The sequence below is a fragment of the Passer domesticus genome, chromosome 16 (assembly GCF_036417665.1).
Source record: "Passer domesticus isolate bPasDom1 chromosome 16, bPasDom1.hap1, whole genome shotgun sequence".
Classification (NCBI taxonomy): Eukaryota; Metazoa; Chordata; class Aves; order Passeriformes; family Passeridae; genus Passer; species Passer domesticus.
The window spans coordinates 10,990,831-11,004,684 of NC_087489.1; the positions used below are offsets into that span (position 1 = coordinate 10,990,831).

Below are 13,854 nucleotides of genomic sequence, written 5' to 3' on the forward strand. Positions count from 1 at the left end.
TAAATATGTGGATGAGAAAAGACTTAGCATTTCTTGCAATGGTATTTCTGGTCATCACCTTACTAAAGAGTTAGTTGTGCTACTGATGATAAAGTAATTCAGTAAAAGCAAAGGGAAAATCCTCCCTTTTCTCCCTGTTTTCTTTCCTATCTTGGCAGACTTCACATCTGAAGAGGCACCTTACTGTTCCAAGAGAAAATATTTGCTTTTTTCTTGAAAAAGAAAAAGTTCTCTCAAGCAAGAACTTGGGCAACAGCAGGGGACAACGCTATGCCAGTATTAATTAGCAAATTCCAAATGAATCCTAGTTTGTGCTTAGCAGGGTATGGCTGAAAACGATGTGAACTTTTAAAATGTTGTGTTGAGCATACAAGTTACAGCTTACTTTTTATATATATTTTTAATGAGCCTAACAAAGAAAGACTTGCTTTGGAAGGGCATCTTATTAATTCCCTCCGTGGCCCTGTTCCCAGGCATTTGTGCTCTTGCCCATCTCTTTATCCAGAGGTTGACAGTCACTCTTAGCTCATCCCTTTTGGTTTGAGGCCATGACTGGGGGATGGCATTTTGCCTCTAATTAAGAGTGGCATGTGGGGCTGTCCCCTCTGTGGCCTGAATCACCTAGCAGGGGTGCACAGTGACGTAGAACACTTGTCACCTTCATGCCTCTTGGATCCTGAGTCCCCAGGACTCCAAGATGTGCCTCCCCCACTGAGGAGTGGTGCTCCAGCACCTCTGACCCTGGGCTCTCCACCACTGCACAGGAGGCAGAACTGGGCAGTGGCTACATCTGCCAGCACTGATGGACTCTAATCTAAATTTCAGGATTATTCAGGCTGTGACTAAGCTGGGGCACCTGCCAGTGCAAGGCTCATCAATTCTCTTTGATTTGGAAAACTTTGCATCTGTGTCAGAACTTCAATTTCAAGGCAGAGCTCTGTGGCTGTTTTTCCTCTCTTTCCCTTCAATACTGAGTTTAAAAGAATCAGGAGCTGAGAGAAGAGACTGATGCACTGGTCTGGGGTAAGCAGCCATGGGAGGCTGTGAGCATTCATTCAGGTAGCTACAAGGAGAAAAAGATGCCCTTGGCAAGCTGAGAAACGTAAGATTCCCAAGTCTCCTTGTGCTTTCCCTTACCCTGGCAAACAGAACTGACAGTGCACAGAAGAGCTGGGGGCTATTGCAACATAAAGAACAACTGCAACATCCACTGGGATGCAGAACATTCAGAGCTATTTTAATCAAATTACTATCGATTAGGGACAAACTAGAGTCTGCTGAAGTTAATGGACACATTTCCATCGACTTCAAAGGGCTCTGAAACAGCCTGTAACCGAAAACAAGCAAGTACCAAAATGAGAAAATGCATTTGAGTCTCACCCTAATTGCATGAGATGAAAGAACTGTTTCAGCTGGAACTTTTTGAAATTATTCTGCCCGAGACAAGTGTCAAACACCTCAAATGGTCAAAAATTCAGCAAAGCTACCAGAAATAAGGAGAGTCTGACAGCAGCAAGCGTGGCCAGCTGAGGGTACCAGAGACACACAGAGAGATGTATCAGCTCTACTGACAGTTCTGGAAGACCTTCACTGACTTACATAGGAAAAAAAATCTCTGCAGTTCTGTGTGTGTTTAGATATATACACTAATTTAGTTTTACTTTCCAATCAAATTTATTTTCTCTAAGAAAGAAGAGATTTTTTCTTCTTTTTCCCTGGAAATGTTAGGGTTTAATTCCATGCTACAAATGTATCATTTGTCCTTTTGTCTTCACAGGACCTAATCATCTTCTCTGAGGGATGAATACGAAATCATGACACAAGCAATTTGTTTAAACTAGCCTCTTTTACTGCCTAGAACATTTCATTGTCTTTAAAGCTATATATTTATGTGACAGCCAGACATCCATTAAAACACACAAACCTTAAGGCCTATGAGGTACAAAAGAGATTTCTTCTTTTAAAATCTGTAAGGGAAAAAACCAGGCCTGAATCCTGGAGGGTCATAACTTTACTGACCTTCGTAGCATTCGTCTCTTCCCAGAGCTGCTGTAATTAAGTGTTGACTCAGTGGATGAAATAAGGGTTTTATTTTTTTTTCTATTTAAGAAGCTAAATTGAGATGGCATTTTAAATAGCTTGTAAAGACCAGCAGCACCATATTGTCAACTCCAGCACTACCCTTCTCCAGCTTTTAGTCATTCAACAACCATAGAAAGCAAACACATAAATCCCACTTGAAGTTGTTTGTGCCATGCTGGAATGGCAGTGGAAGCTATAGTGGCTTTCTTGACTGCATGGTACTTGAGAAAATTTGGGGCAGTATTAAAGAAAGATTTTGGGATTAAATGCTCCATCCTGCCTAATTCCTTCCTCCATAAATTCTAAAGGAGATGTTTTTCTCAAAGTGTATCAGATCAGAAGAAGTACCAGCATTGCATATACAGAGATATAAAGAGATTTATATAGATATGTATATAAATATATATATATATATGGATGGATGACAATTCCAGCAGCACTGTTGCCAACAAGAGAAAAGTACAAACATCCTACAAATACCCAGATACCAAAGACCTGACTGACAACTCTTGGGTAGAAAACCACACAGAAGACTGCCCACCAAAGTCCCCAGAGCCAAGGCTTTCCAGACAAACCCTTCACCCTGTGGGAGAGAACAGCAGGAGCTGATGGGAGCCCTTTTTCCAGCCATGCTGCCATGTCAAACCACAATGTTCAACCAGGGAGATGCTGCTCATCCTTCCCTTCATGCTGCTCCCAACCAAGTGTCGCCTCGGTGGTCACCTCAGGTGTGTGACTGGAGCATGGGCTGAAGAGCTGCAACCTCCACATCGCTTCAGACACCCAGCTGGGATTGAAAGATATGGTTCAAGCCCCTCTTAATGTCCTATTATCTGTGGATCACTGACAGGGTTGATTATAACAGTTTGACACGGCTCCAGAGGAGCTGTTACAGTCTATTGTGTCAATAGGTACCTAGGGAGTCTTTAATCTGCAGATACATGTGTAAAAACAGCAGACTAAAAACACAGCTATTTTTTTTTCTTTAAAAGTTGTTATTGCTAAAGCAGTAAAAAAGAAGCAAAAGTAATGCTCATTGTAGAAATAAAAGCCCTGTCACTTCTCCCATGACAAGAGCACAAAAGAGTTTGAAACCCAAGATTTTTCCCCTTTCAGCTGTAATATAAAAGTGATCCAAAATGTTTACGCCAGGAGACAATTTGGAATGACTTGTTTTCCTGCTGAGCTATAATCTTGGTCAGCAGGAATGCTACTGATGTGACTCAAAATGTATTGCTGCTCTAGTGTGAAGGAAAGAAGGGGTGAACTGTCATAATTATTGAATTAGCAGAAACGGGTTTCTGTGTATATGATGTGTGAAAGTATGACAGTAAACATGGGGGGAAATTGTTTGTTTTCCTTGGAAACTGGTAGCTGGATTTGATTAAGGGAAGTGTAGCTCCATGTTAGGTTCTCATGAGGCTCCTGGATTCTGCAGACAGGCGAGGTGTGCAGGCACACAGAGATACTGGCACGGTACAGAGAATATACAATTATCACTTATGAAGTCACAGGCTCCTGCTTTTAACAAGCAGATTCTTTCAAAGTACTGATTTGCCCAGTGAGGTCTGTGAGATGCCACATACCCAGAGCAATTCAAATTTGTTTTCTTAGAAAATGCTGTTAAAAATGGTTCACTTAATAAAGAATTCTGTTTACAAGCAAGAAGTTAGAAGATGCCTTGGAAACATCTGATTGCTCATTCTTTAAGCAGTATCTTTTTGCAGATACAGTATAATTTTCAAAAAAGTGTATGAGGTGCACAAACATCCAGGATCTCTCATGAGAACGTCACTGATTTTCAGTCCTATTTCCATTTACTCCCAACAAAGAAACACATCCATGGGAAGTTTTGCAAGAGAATAAACACTTGTGATGCTAGCAATTAAACCCTTCCCTGTACAAGGGTCTTGATGTTTTTTTCTACTAACAGTCATGAGAGAAGAGCACCACCATCTTATGAGAATTTTAATAAAAAACAATTGAATGCAGAACTTCCCTTGTGTGACTTGGCACACTACAGTCCCCAGGTCTTTAGGGGGAAAAGGCTGCATTGCAAAGCCCATACAATAGAAAAATATTTGACAGTATGTTTCTAAACATTATTTAAATAGAGACTTCTGTTCAAGTTATTAATGCCTTTAATATGGATTCTCATCTCCTCTTTTTATTACTTTCTGTGTCTTTCTGGTTATTTAAAGGGTTGTGAAAAGGGCTGGTCAGCACTTCAGAGCTCCCACTGCTCGTCAGCAACAGATGCTGACCATAAAGTTAAAGCCAACACAAAAGAAAAGCCCAGTGCTGATTTCTTTTTCCTCCTCTCAGGGGAGGGAAGACAAACACATCCATCCTTCCCTATCCTGCTCCTCCCAGCTTCCTACCAGAGAGCAACCCTGGAGCCAGAACCGAGCTGGATGGCTTATTTTAACTAAGGGGGGAATGAACTCTTTATTAATCACTACCTGACCTGGAGCAGAGCTGCTGCCCCGTGAGGGAGAGCTAAGGGAAGCCCAGCAGAACATCCTGCATCCCCAGAAGAATCTGCAGGTGCTGGGGCAGCGTGTGGCCCCTCCTCTGGCACCACGCTGTCCTTTCCTTGGGGCAACAGCTGGCTGTGACAGCCTGTGTGTTTGATGGCCTGCAGATCACACACATGGGAGAAGGGTCACGCTTTCCAGATCATCTGGTGCAGTAATGGGAGGAGACAGCTCCCCAGCAGCACGAGCCAGAACATCTCTGCGCGCTGACATCGCGTCAGGGCAGAGGGACAGGAGCAGGCACAGCAGCCATCTCCCGTGTCCTGCAACATCTGGTCATCTCCATCACACCAGGGGTGGTGTCACATCGTGCCAAAAGCATCTAGGCTCCTTGTTTGCTTCATCTCCCACACTTTCAGTCTGAACTAATTCAAAGCGCAGATCAGCTGGTGAATTTTTAGTGATGATGAAGGCTGGCAGCATTAAACAAACACAGCAGAACAGGACAGATACAATCCAAAGGCAAAAACTTGAGTGAGTCCTATCTTCTAATAAACCTACCAGTGCAGTCCCAGGCTCTCCCAGTTTGTTATCCTGACATGCTGAATGTTTATGTAGCATTTTCCACATTAACAGCACAGCAAGGAAAAAAAGAGCCAGACAATTCATACTTGTGAGTGAACGATGCACACAAGGAGAGAAAAAGCCCTAATCCATTTGGAATCTGAAATCACATCTCCAGGGATGCTTTAGATTATTGCCCTACAGGATGCCCAGAGTTTTTAGCCAACTTAATGGCTTTCCTAATACCAAGATGCTCCTAATGAATAACAGGGCTGGATGAAAAAACTTTATAAAAAGTCACTTACAACTGGATTAAGTGTATCAAGATGTTTTCTTTGATATTGTCTTGTCAGTTCATATCAAGTGACTCTTCCATGCTTTCATGTCAGGTAATTCCCAAGAAATTCATGGCTACAATCTAAAATAAATGTGTGACTTTCAAATCAGCGAGAGCTGAATGATAGGAATTTTAAATTGCTGGGATAAAACTGCTAGCTACTTCATAACACACATGCTGCTTCCAGATTTAATACCTGCCTTTTCAAACACTATCAATTCACTTAATATGTCAGTGGGGAATAACATTACTTTATTTTATTTTCCTTTATAAGGATCATGAACCATTTTCTCTTACAGAAATGTACCAATTACCCACATGCCAATTGTCCCAGCCACATTCTGATCTTGCAGCATGGACATTCAGCTCAGGTGCACACAGAGCTTTCTGATGCTACAAAAGAACCACTGTGGGCTAAATTCCAGACTGATGTAAGCAGGCACATTTCTGCTGATATCAATGGAACTGCACTCCCCAACGCAGGTTCTGAGCTTTGCTCTCTGCCCTAAGAATCTGACAAATGCCGATGGAAGTCAGAAAGAAACCTTTCATGTGAAAAATTCCTAATTTAAGAAATTACCAGAGCAAAGCCATGGAAAGACAGGCTAGAAATAAGACACCATATTGTTCCATTTGTGCTGGGATAGGCAAATTGTGCCTTAACTCTGGCAGCTGGGACATTTGAGGATGGGGAATTTCCACTGGGGCACGGCCAGAGGCGCTGGTACCACTCCCTGCCCTTGCAGGATGGCACAACAGGGACAAAGGGAGCCAATGCTCAGGAAAGGCTGGATCCAAGGAAACACTGAGGGATCAGGTGTATGGGGGCAGAGTTGGTCACTCAGTGTGGCACAGGGGCTGCAGTGTCTGCAGGGCACAGCGAGCAGCGCCAGTGGCGGACGCTGCGTGGCTGCCCTGGCTAATTGGTCCTGCTGAGGGTTTGGGGGTGTTTGCCAGGGCACAGTGCCAGGCTAATGGAGCTGTGTGGCTGCTGGAGCAGGGCTGCAGCTCTGCAGGGCACTGGCCTGGGCTGGCCAGGCTGTCCTGGCTGCTCACACTACCACGGCTGCCTCGCCTGTGCTGATGCATCCCCAGCTGTGCTGCAGTGAGCTCTGCCTCCTGCCAGGGTACAACAGGCTGTGATCAGATAAAGGAGCTTCATTATTCCAAAGCTGCATCCACTGACCACATCCCAGAGCTACCAGCTTGCTCTACACCTTCTGCAAGCTCCCCTGGAGGAGGTAGGGCATGGCTCTTTGATCCAGGCAGAGCTGGCAATGCTGGGAGCTCTGCAGCAGGTCCCTGCCAATTTATTTCTGGTAATGGATTGTCCCACAGTTTCAGCATTGTTTACACTGATTTATTCAAGTATATCTGCATATATATTATACATGCAACTCTCACCAATGCTAGGTAGACCTTATTCTGCATTGATTGGGATGTGCTGGGAGATATGCCAAACATTGTTAGCACAGAGTATCACACTGTACTTGGAAACCTGTACCTTGAACTTACCAATTCCTTTCAGCAAGGAAAACTCAACCTGTTCCAGTCTTTTGGAAGCTACTAATAAAGCTCCAGTTTAGAATATTACCTGCAGTATCACTGATGCCAACACAGGTTAAAGACACAAATACTATTCTCAACAGACTGATGAGCTCACTGTGATATCCCAACCACTGGGGGACATCATCCCAAGAAATAAACTTTTTTAGATTTGAAATGTTCTAGGATTTAGGTGACACATTAAGAAGTGAACTGTAGAAGCCAGCATTTCAAAACCAGAAGTGCTTTGCTCCTGGTGAATGGGCATTGCATGATATTCCCCAAGGGTAATAAAAGAAGGAGCAAGACCCTGACATGAATCCAGCGCTGAACGTGGAGATACATCTGTGTGATACTGTGGCAGGGAAAAATTAGGAAGAAGAGATGGCAAAGAAATCAGTTGCAGCCGTATGATAAAGGAGAAAGATCTCACTATATCTGCACACTGGGGTATAAAATCTGTATGAGCCAGTAGGGAAGATATTAATGAGCATCAGACAAATCTAACAGGAGGTATCAAAAGCAGATACCAAAGATGTAAATAATGAAAGAGAAAAAACACGCAGTAAGAGAATAACGAGACTGAAACGGGTTTTGAATCTTTTGGACACCAAGTAACAATTTAATTTGCAGTGACCTTCTAGAAGCAGCCACAAATCTGATTTTAGATAAGCAGGCTGCAGTGCTGGTGCTCATTCACAGAGCAGAATCCTGCTCATTCCCTCTTAGCAGCGCTGGAAACAAGGGATAGAGGGTTTTTCAGCCTCTCCTGGCAGAGCCAGGGCAAAGTGATAAAGCCCAGGGCACTGCAGGAGGCAGGGATGTGTTACAGGATGTGCCACGGCTGGCTTGCTCTCCCACAGCCCAGTGGTTTCATGGCATATTCCTCTTTTTAACAGGTTGTGCTAGTATCGATTCAAATCAGTGAGAGCTGTATTGATCCCCCCAAGGGTTCAACTCTTACATAGGAAGAACATTTTCAAAAGACCTGATCCTCCTTATTTTTCACTCTTATTCCCAACGACGCAGTAAGAGACAGCTTGAGGCTTCCTCTGTATTCCTCCCTTTTACTGCTACACCTTAAAAACCTTTCCAGGAGGTGATCCTCAGCTGGCAGCAGCATTTTGGGCAGCTGAATTTCTCTGTGTAAAATCAGCTGGCGACCTCTCAGCGTGGCTTCCTTGGCCAAGTGCCCTCCAAGCAGGTTGGCAGCCCCTGTGGCCAGCAGCCAACCTCCCAGGGCTCCTGCTTGGACAGGACCTGTCTGCATTTTATTGGCCTTCATTTCATTTTCATTTTAATGTGATGGTAAAATTTTTATCTGATAATCTAAACAAGGTAATAATTTTGTGCTGTAAAAGTGCCTGTCTTCTGCTGTTACTGTCACCACCGTATATTGGAGGGTAATATTTGCAACATTATACAAAACTGTTATTCTATTAAAATGATAAAATGGCAGCGGTTTTATTACATGAGTGATTTTGGAGGCACTGAGATGCCCTTTACTGCAGACAGGAATAATAAAAACATTATTCACCAACACATTAGGGAACAATCCTATGATTTTGGAAAACAGTTGTAACAAACAAGTCAGTTATTACAGTGACATGATCAGGAAACACAGCCCTAAATCTTGTCTACTGTAAGTAAATAGTGCTAATAGCCAGGGACTCTGCCTGCTCTGCACTTCAGCACCCTGCCCCCCAAGAAGTTGGCAAATCATAAGACAGACACTGAGAATTGTCCATGCACTTTTTGCAATCCCATCTAATCCAGGCCTTTGGATTTTAACCCTTTATTCCTACTGAAGTCTTAAGGATTTACCATCTGTCGCTGCAGAATCCGTGAAGATGAAGAAGGGGAGAGGATTAAATTAATTAACAAATTCTAATCCTGAAACAGTGTTGGCGATGTTAGGGCTCTTTGAATTCTAATGAGGATTTAAAGCAACACTGACAACTTTCCCATAAAAGGAGGAAAATAGTGTCACATTATCACATCCCCAGCCTCTGCCCACCCCACACAGCATTTTATCCAACAGAAACCATTACAGGGATCATTCAGTTACCCAAGGCACCTTCCATGCCACATCTGCAACAGGAGCCTAAATCCATGTGCACAGGCCAGAGCTACATCAGGCTGTTGCTCAAACACGATAATTATCAAGGTTCTCTATTTATTATTATACATCCTCCAAGTTTTTTATAAGGTAATCCTGAACCATGTAATACAACCTGGTATATCTGACTAGCAAACAGACCTTGTGGTTTATTCCATCCTGTTCTCTAACTCCAATGGATTTGCATCCATTGCCCCCGAGAACTGCCGAGAGTCTGTGCCTGCAGGAGATGAAGTGGAAACTCAAACAACCCAAGTAAGTGTCTGAAGTCACCAGTGACTCCAGTTCAGTTGGGAGAATGCAACATGGAAAGACAAAGATGAGCAGGGAGAGCTTCACAGGGAGGGCACAGAGTTCCCCTCCTAAAGGTGTCTTGGTTTTGTCATAAAAAAATCAAGCATGGGATGTAAATCAGACCACCCCAAGATGCAATGCAGTGATGTACAACATGTTCTCTCTGCAACAGTTATAATGCGCATTAAAACAACAGCCCACAGCCCCACATCCATTTAAAACCCAAGGTTTTTTGTGGAAAAGTGCAAATTCAGGCCATGCTGGGAAGGGAATTTCACCGGGGGACCTGCACCCTTTGCGTGGGGAAGCAACTTTATATTTTCTGACATCGCCGTGAATTTGGAAAGGAAACATATGGAAAGCAGATGACATATTTCACAAACTGCCAAGCAGATTTTGCGTGGTTTTAGAGAACGTGTACTCCAGGGAGTGTCCACAGCAACTTGATGGTCCTGATGGCCAACATTTGTTTTGCAGAAGAAGCGAGACATGACCATTCATCTGTCTCCTGTTTCCGTACAGGTGCGCGTTTCTCAGCCGTGCTCGGAGGACAGATGTTGCTTGCAAATGCCTTTTTAAAAGAAGGAAAATAACAGGAGGGAGGGGGAGAGCCCAGTGGGGCAGCTCAGAGGCTTGGACTGCTCTCTCTCCTGGAGAGCCCCAGCAGGCAATGCGGATGTGCTGGCCGTGGCATCGCTCCTCGGAGCTCGGGGTCTTTATGGGAACTGCTCACTATACTGCAAATGAAGTCAGCTTCTTATTAGTCTCCATAGTGGAATAACAAACTACAGGATTCAAAATATCTAGAGACCAGTGGCTACATTTTGATATCCGAGCTTTTGAAACCTCTGTGCGCAAACAAACTCTTCAAAACAAATGCAAATTTGGCAGTTTATGCAGCAGTGAAAGCCACTTGGGGGGATTAAAGGCTGATGTACTATCAGCTGAAGAAATGAGTAGCCCTGAAACACAGAAATAGAGCTCCAACATTTGTATATTGATCCTCTATAAACTAGGGCTGAAAGCAGATTCTGAAGGACACCAATTCCTTCATTTTTAAGCCTTTTTTTTTTTAAGTAGGAGGAAACTGAAGAGATTTGACTGCCTGAATGTTGTGAATCCGATTTTCACAAGCAGACCCTGAGTTTTAGAAGCACAGCCTGCAGCACACAAGCTCCCAATGACACTGTTAAAATGTACCAATACCAAATCTACTGAAGCCAATGGGAGTCTTTGAGGACACACCAAAAATTAAGTATTTTATTTACATTTTGCTGCTTGCTTTAGAGAACTGATTCACTGCACAGTGTGATGCATTTGCAGATACTCCTCCATCTCTGCATCCTTAAGTGATGGAGTTGTCTGAATCCTGCAGGTTTATTCTTTACTAAGGATGGCTCACCTGCACATCAGGATGAGAACTTGCAGCTGCCAGTAAACTTAAAAACATAATTTCAGGGACTACAGAAAAACTTCGGCTACAGCAACCTGAACCCCATTCAAATTAGCCTGTCTCCTTTGAGACAGCCTGCCAGCCTAGCAAGAATAAAAACCAACCTTCCCTTCTGTACATTGTGCTGCAGAATACTGTTATCTCCAAGACATTTTGTTCACTTCTTGAGAAGGCGTTATCAGGGAGGCACAGAATGTTAGAAAGCCCAAATAACCATGCTCCCAAAATGTGTGTGCATGTGTGTGGGTACATATCCACTGGAAGGACTGAAATAGATTTTAAAACACTTCCACACAGCCAAAAAAACCTGGAAGATCGCTGGTAATTATATGTACATTACAAGTAGACCACAAAAGGGGGGGTGTTAAAGCATTCATATAAATTATACCAACCAGCACAGAAATGAGGAAAAGAAACACTGAGAACATCAAATATGACCCTTGTATAACTGATACATGAGTACTAAACCATGGCAAAACAGTGCTTTAGAAAACAATGACTAAAATGCCATCCTAAAATGAGTTCCATCTATAGCTCTGCTGCCTCTGTAAATGCACGCGATCATATTAATGATCCATTTTGAGGACAGAGGATAACTCAGAGAGCCAAAAGACCCCATGGAATGTGAATATATGGTGAGATTTTTCTTCTGGAGGAAATAAGGTATCACCAAAGAACTGGAGTGCCACGTATTGTAAAAACTTTTTAATTGTGTGGTTAAATGTGGGGCTCCAACAGCTTCTGGGGTGTGATAAGAAAATGGGTTTGATGAAATTTTCCCCCTCAAAGCACAGCACAGGCTAACGGTGGCTCTCGAGTGCCTGACCTACATGCCAGCAGAGCCAGCACGACACTGTTTTGTTCAGAAATCTCCAGCCATGGTGCCTTGGGACAGGGGAATTAGAAAAAGAATTAGGATAATCTTTCCAGGCAGAAGATTTAAAGTCTGCTACAGTTATTCTCGATCGATCCCCAAAAGATTGCCAAGAAGTGTGTATCTTAAAACTGCTGCTAATTAGGAGGTTTTAAGACACCGTTATAAAACACCTTCTGCTTGGCTTGTAAGGGAAACCATTTAGACATACAGTATAGAGAACAAAACAGTCATAAAACGTTATTTGTAGCTTCTATTATATTACCATTACACTATATTATCACCAGCATAGTTACATACCTAACATAAAACCATTTAATGAAATGTTTGAACTTTCAGGAGACCTACTGGCAACCTTCTTATTTTTAGCAACAGGGCTGACATTTCTTGTTTGCTGCAATACTAACAATAATAATTACACATTGAGATGTTAATGGGGACAAAACCTAATATTTAGTGCTGCTGTCTGTTCATGACCACTCACACAAATAAAGAGTCCAGGATTAGTAATTTAAGAGGGCTTTGTTGTTGTTGCTTGGATATATAATTTATTTACTTTATTATTATTTGTCCTGCATGGGATTTTGAAGTTTAAACTAGAAGCAGTGACAGACAAGCAAACAGGCTGATCAAATGAAACAGGCTGCTCTACAAACTGAAAAACTCAATGTTCTTTTCATTCCCGTAAGAATGGAACAACCTTTGAAAAGTTTTCATCATCAATTTGCACCCTGTGCAGCTGGGCTGTTCTAAAAGATGTATCTGGAATATGCTACATCTAAATGCAGGCTGTGATGTTGTCTGAACATTGATTTTATTAGCCTGTAAGGATGGCTAATCTTGCCTGGCCAAACTGCATGACCTTTAACTATTTCTTAAGTGGGAGCTACAGAAAGCCTGTCCCAGACAATTACTTGAGATGTCAATAGGAGAGGGGAAAGAATAATGAAAATGTTTCCTAATTTTTTCATGTTTTTCCTCCTCCTTTGTGTTATTTGCATTTTTCTCCTTGCTGTTTGTCTGGATCTCATTAGTGAGCTACAACTCTGCTTTTCAGTGCTGGCATCCAAACTCGACTTCTGTGGGATGGTTCACAGTCTTTGGTATTCACACTGAAAAACACCACAAACCACAGCCAGATGTGAAAAAATCATCAGAAACAATTGTCACCCCCAAAATTGATTTTTGCGGGGTGATTTATTCAATTTTCTGTTTGTTTGCTTGCAATGGCTCACAGAAGAAGCTTTCTTAAGATTTCTGTAAATGGGGAAAATCATTGCAGGTTTAGGTAAACACAATTAGGCCCGATCAGGAGGCAATTACAACATCCCATTTCCAGTGAGTAAAGAGCGTGCAGACAGCAGGTCTGACTTGACTTTCCATTTGAAAGCTCAGCTGCTCTGGATGTCTTTATGTCTCTTTTTTTTTAACATGTTTTCTCATGATAATTTAGGATTAGCAGCTTTGAGAATCAAATCGGAGAACAAAGTTCCATGAGCCTAAATTTAATTCTGACTTGGTTCTGATCCAATGCCTTTGTACACTCGCCAACTGTGCCATACAACATCACTGAGAAGAGGATCATTGAGTGATCTTTTAGGTCCTGCAGGTTTCTTGTTGAAAAATGGAAAAAAAATAAATTATGTGGCCTCAGCACATTTCAAAATATTTGACTAAGAATTTAATATTACAGGATTTATCTCCTAGATCCACTAAAGTGATTGTGTCTTAATACTGAATCCCTGAAAACACCTGGTATATGAGAGGGACTGGGTCAACTCTTGGTCATGAAAGAGCAGAGAGATTGACAAAGCATGTCAATTATTGCAGCATGCCTGGGACTTCGAGCTGTGCCAGCTTTGCTTTAGAAACCACTGGAGTACAAAAAGAAAAGAAAAAGACCATTAACACTAGGGGGAAGAAAAAAAAAAAACTACACAGGGAGATGTTAGTCAACTCAAATGCAACAATCTACTGATCAGCCATAAATTCTGGGGCAAACCTCCCCTCCACCCCGAGCCCATCCACGAGCATGTCCAACTCCCTCCTTGGCTATTTCCTGCTATCTCTCCCAGGGGTGATGTTAGCATTAGAACTGTCACTGCAGGC

General features: G+C 42.6%; 1 protein-coding gene and 1 long non-coding RNA gene across 3 annotated transcripts in view; both read right to left on the reverse strand.

The window, feature by feature from the left end:
• Positions 1–13,854, reverse strand: part of CDH4 (cadherin 4) — a 417,925-nt gene that overhangs the window by 114,179 nt on the left and 289,892 nt on the right. The window lies entirely within an intron of this gene.
• Positions 13,277–13,819, reverse strand: LOC135282345 (uncharacterized). The gene is made up of 3 exons (XR_010348563.1): positions 13,748–13,819; positions 13,498–13,619; positions 13,277–13,358 (listed from the first exon to the last, which is right to left on the reverse strand). It is a non-coding gene; the product is annotated as an uncharacterized LOC135282345 (long non-coding RNA).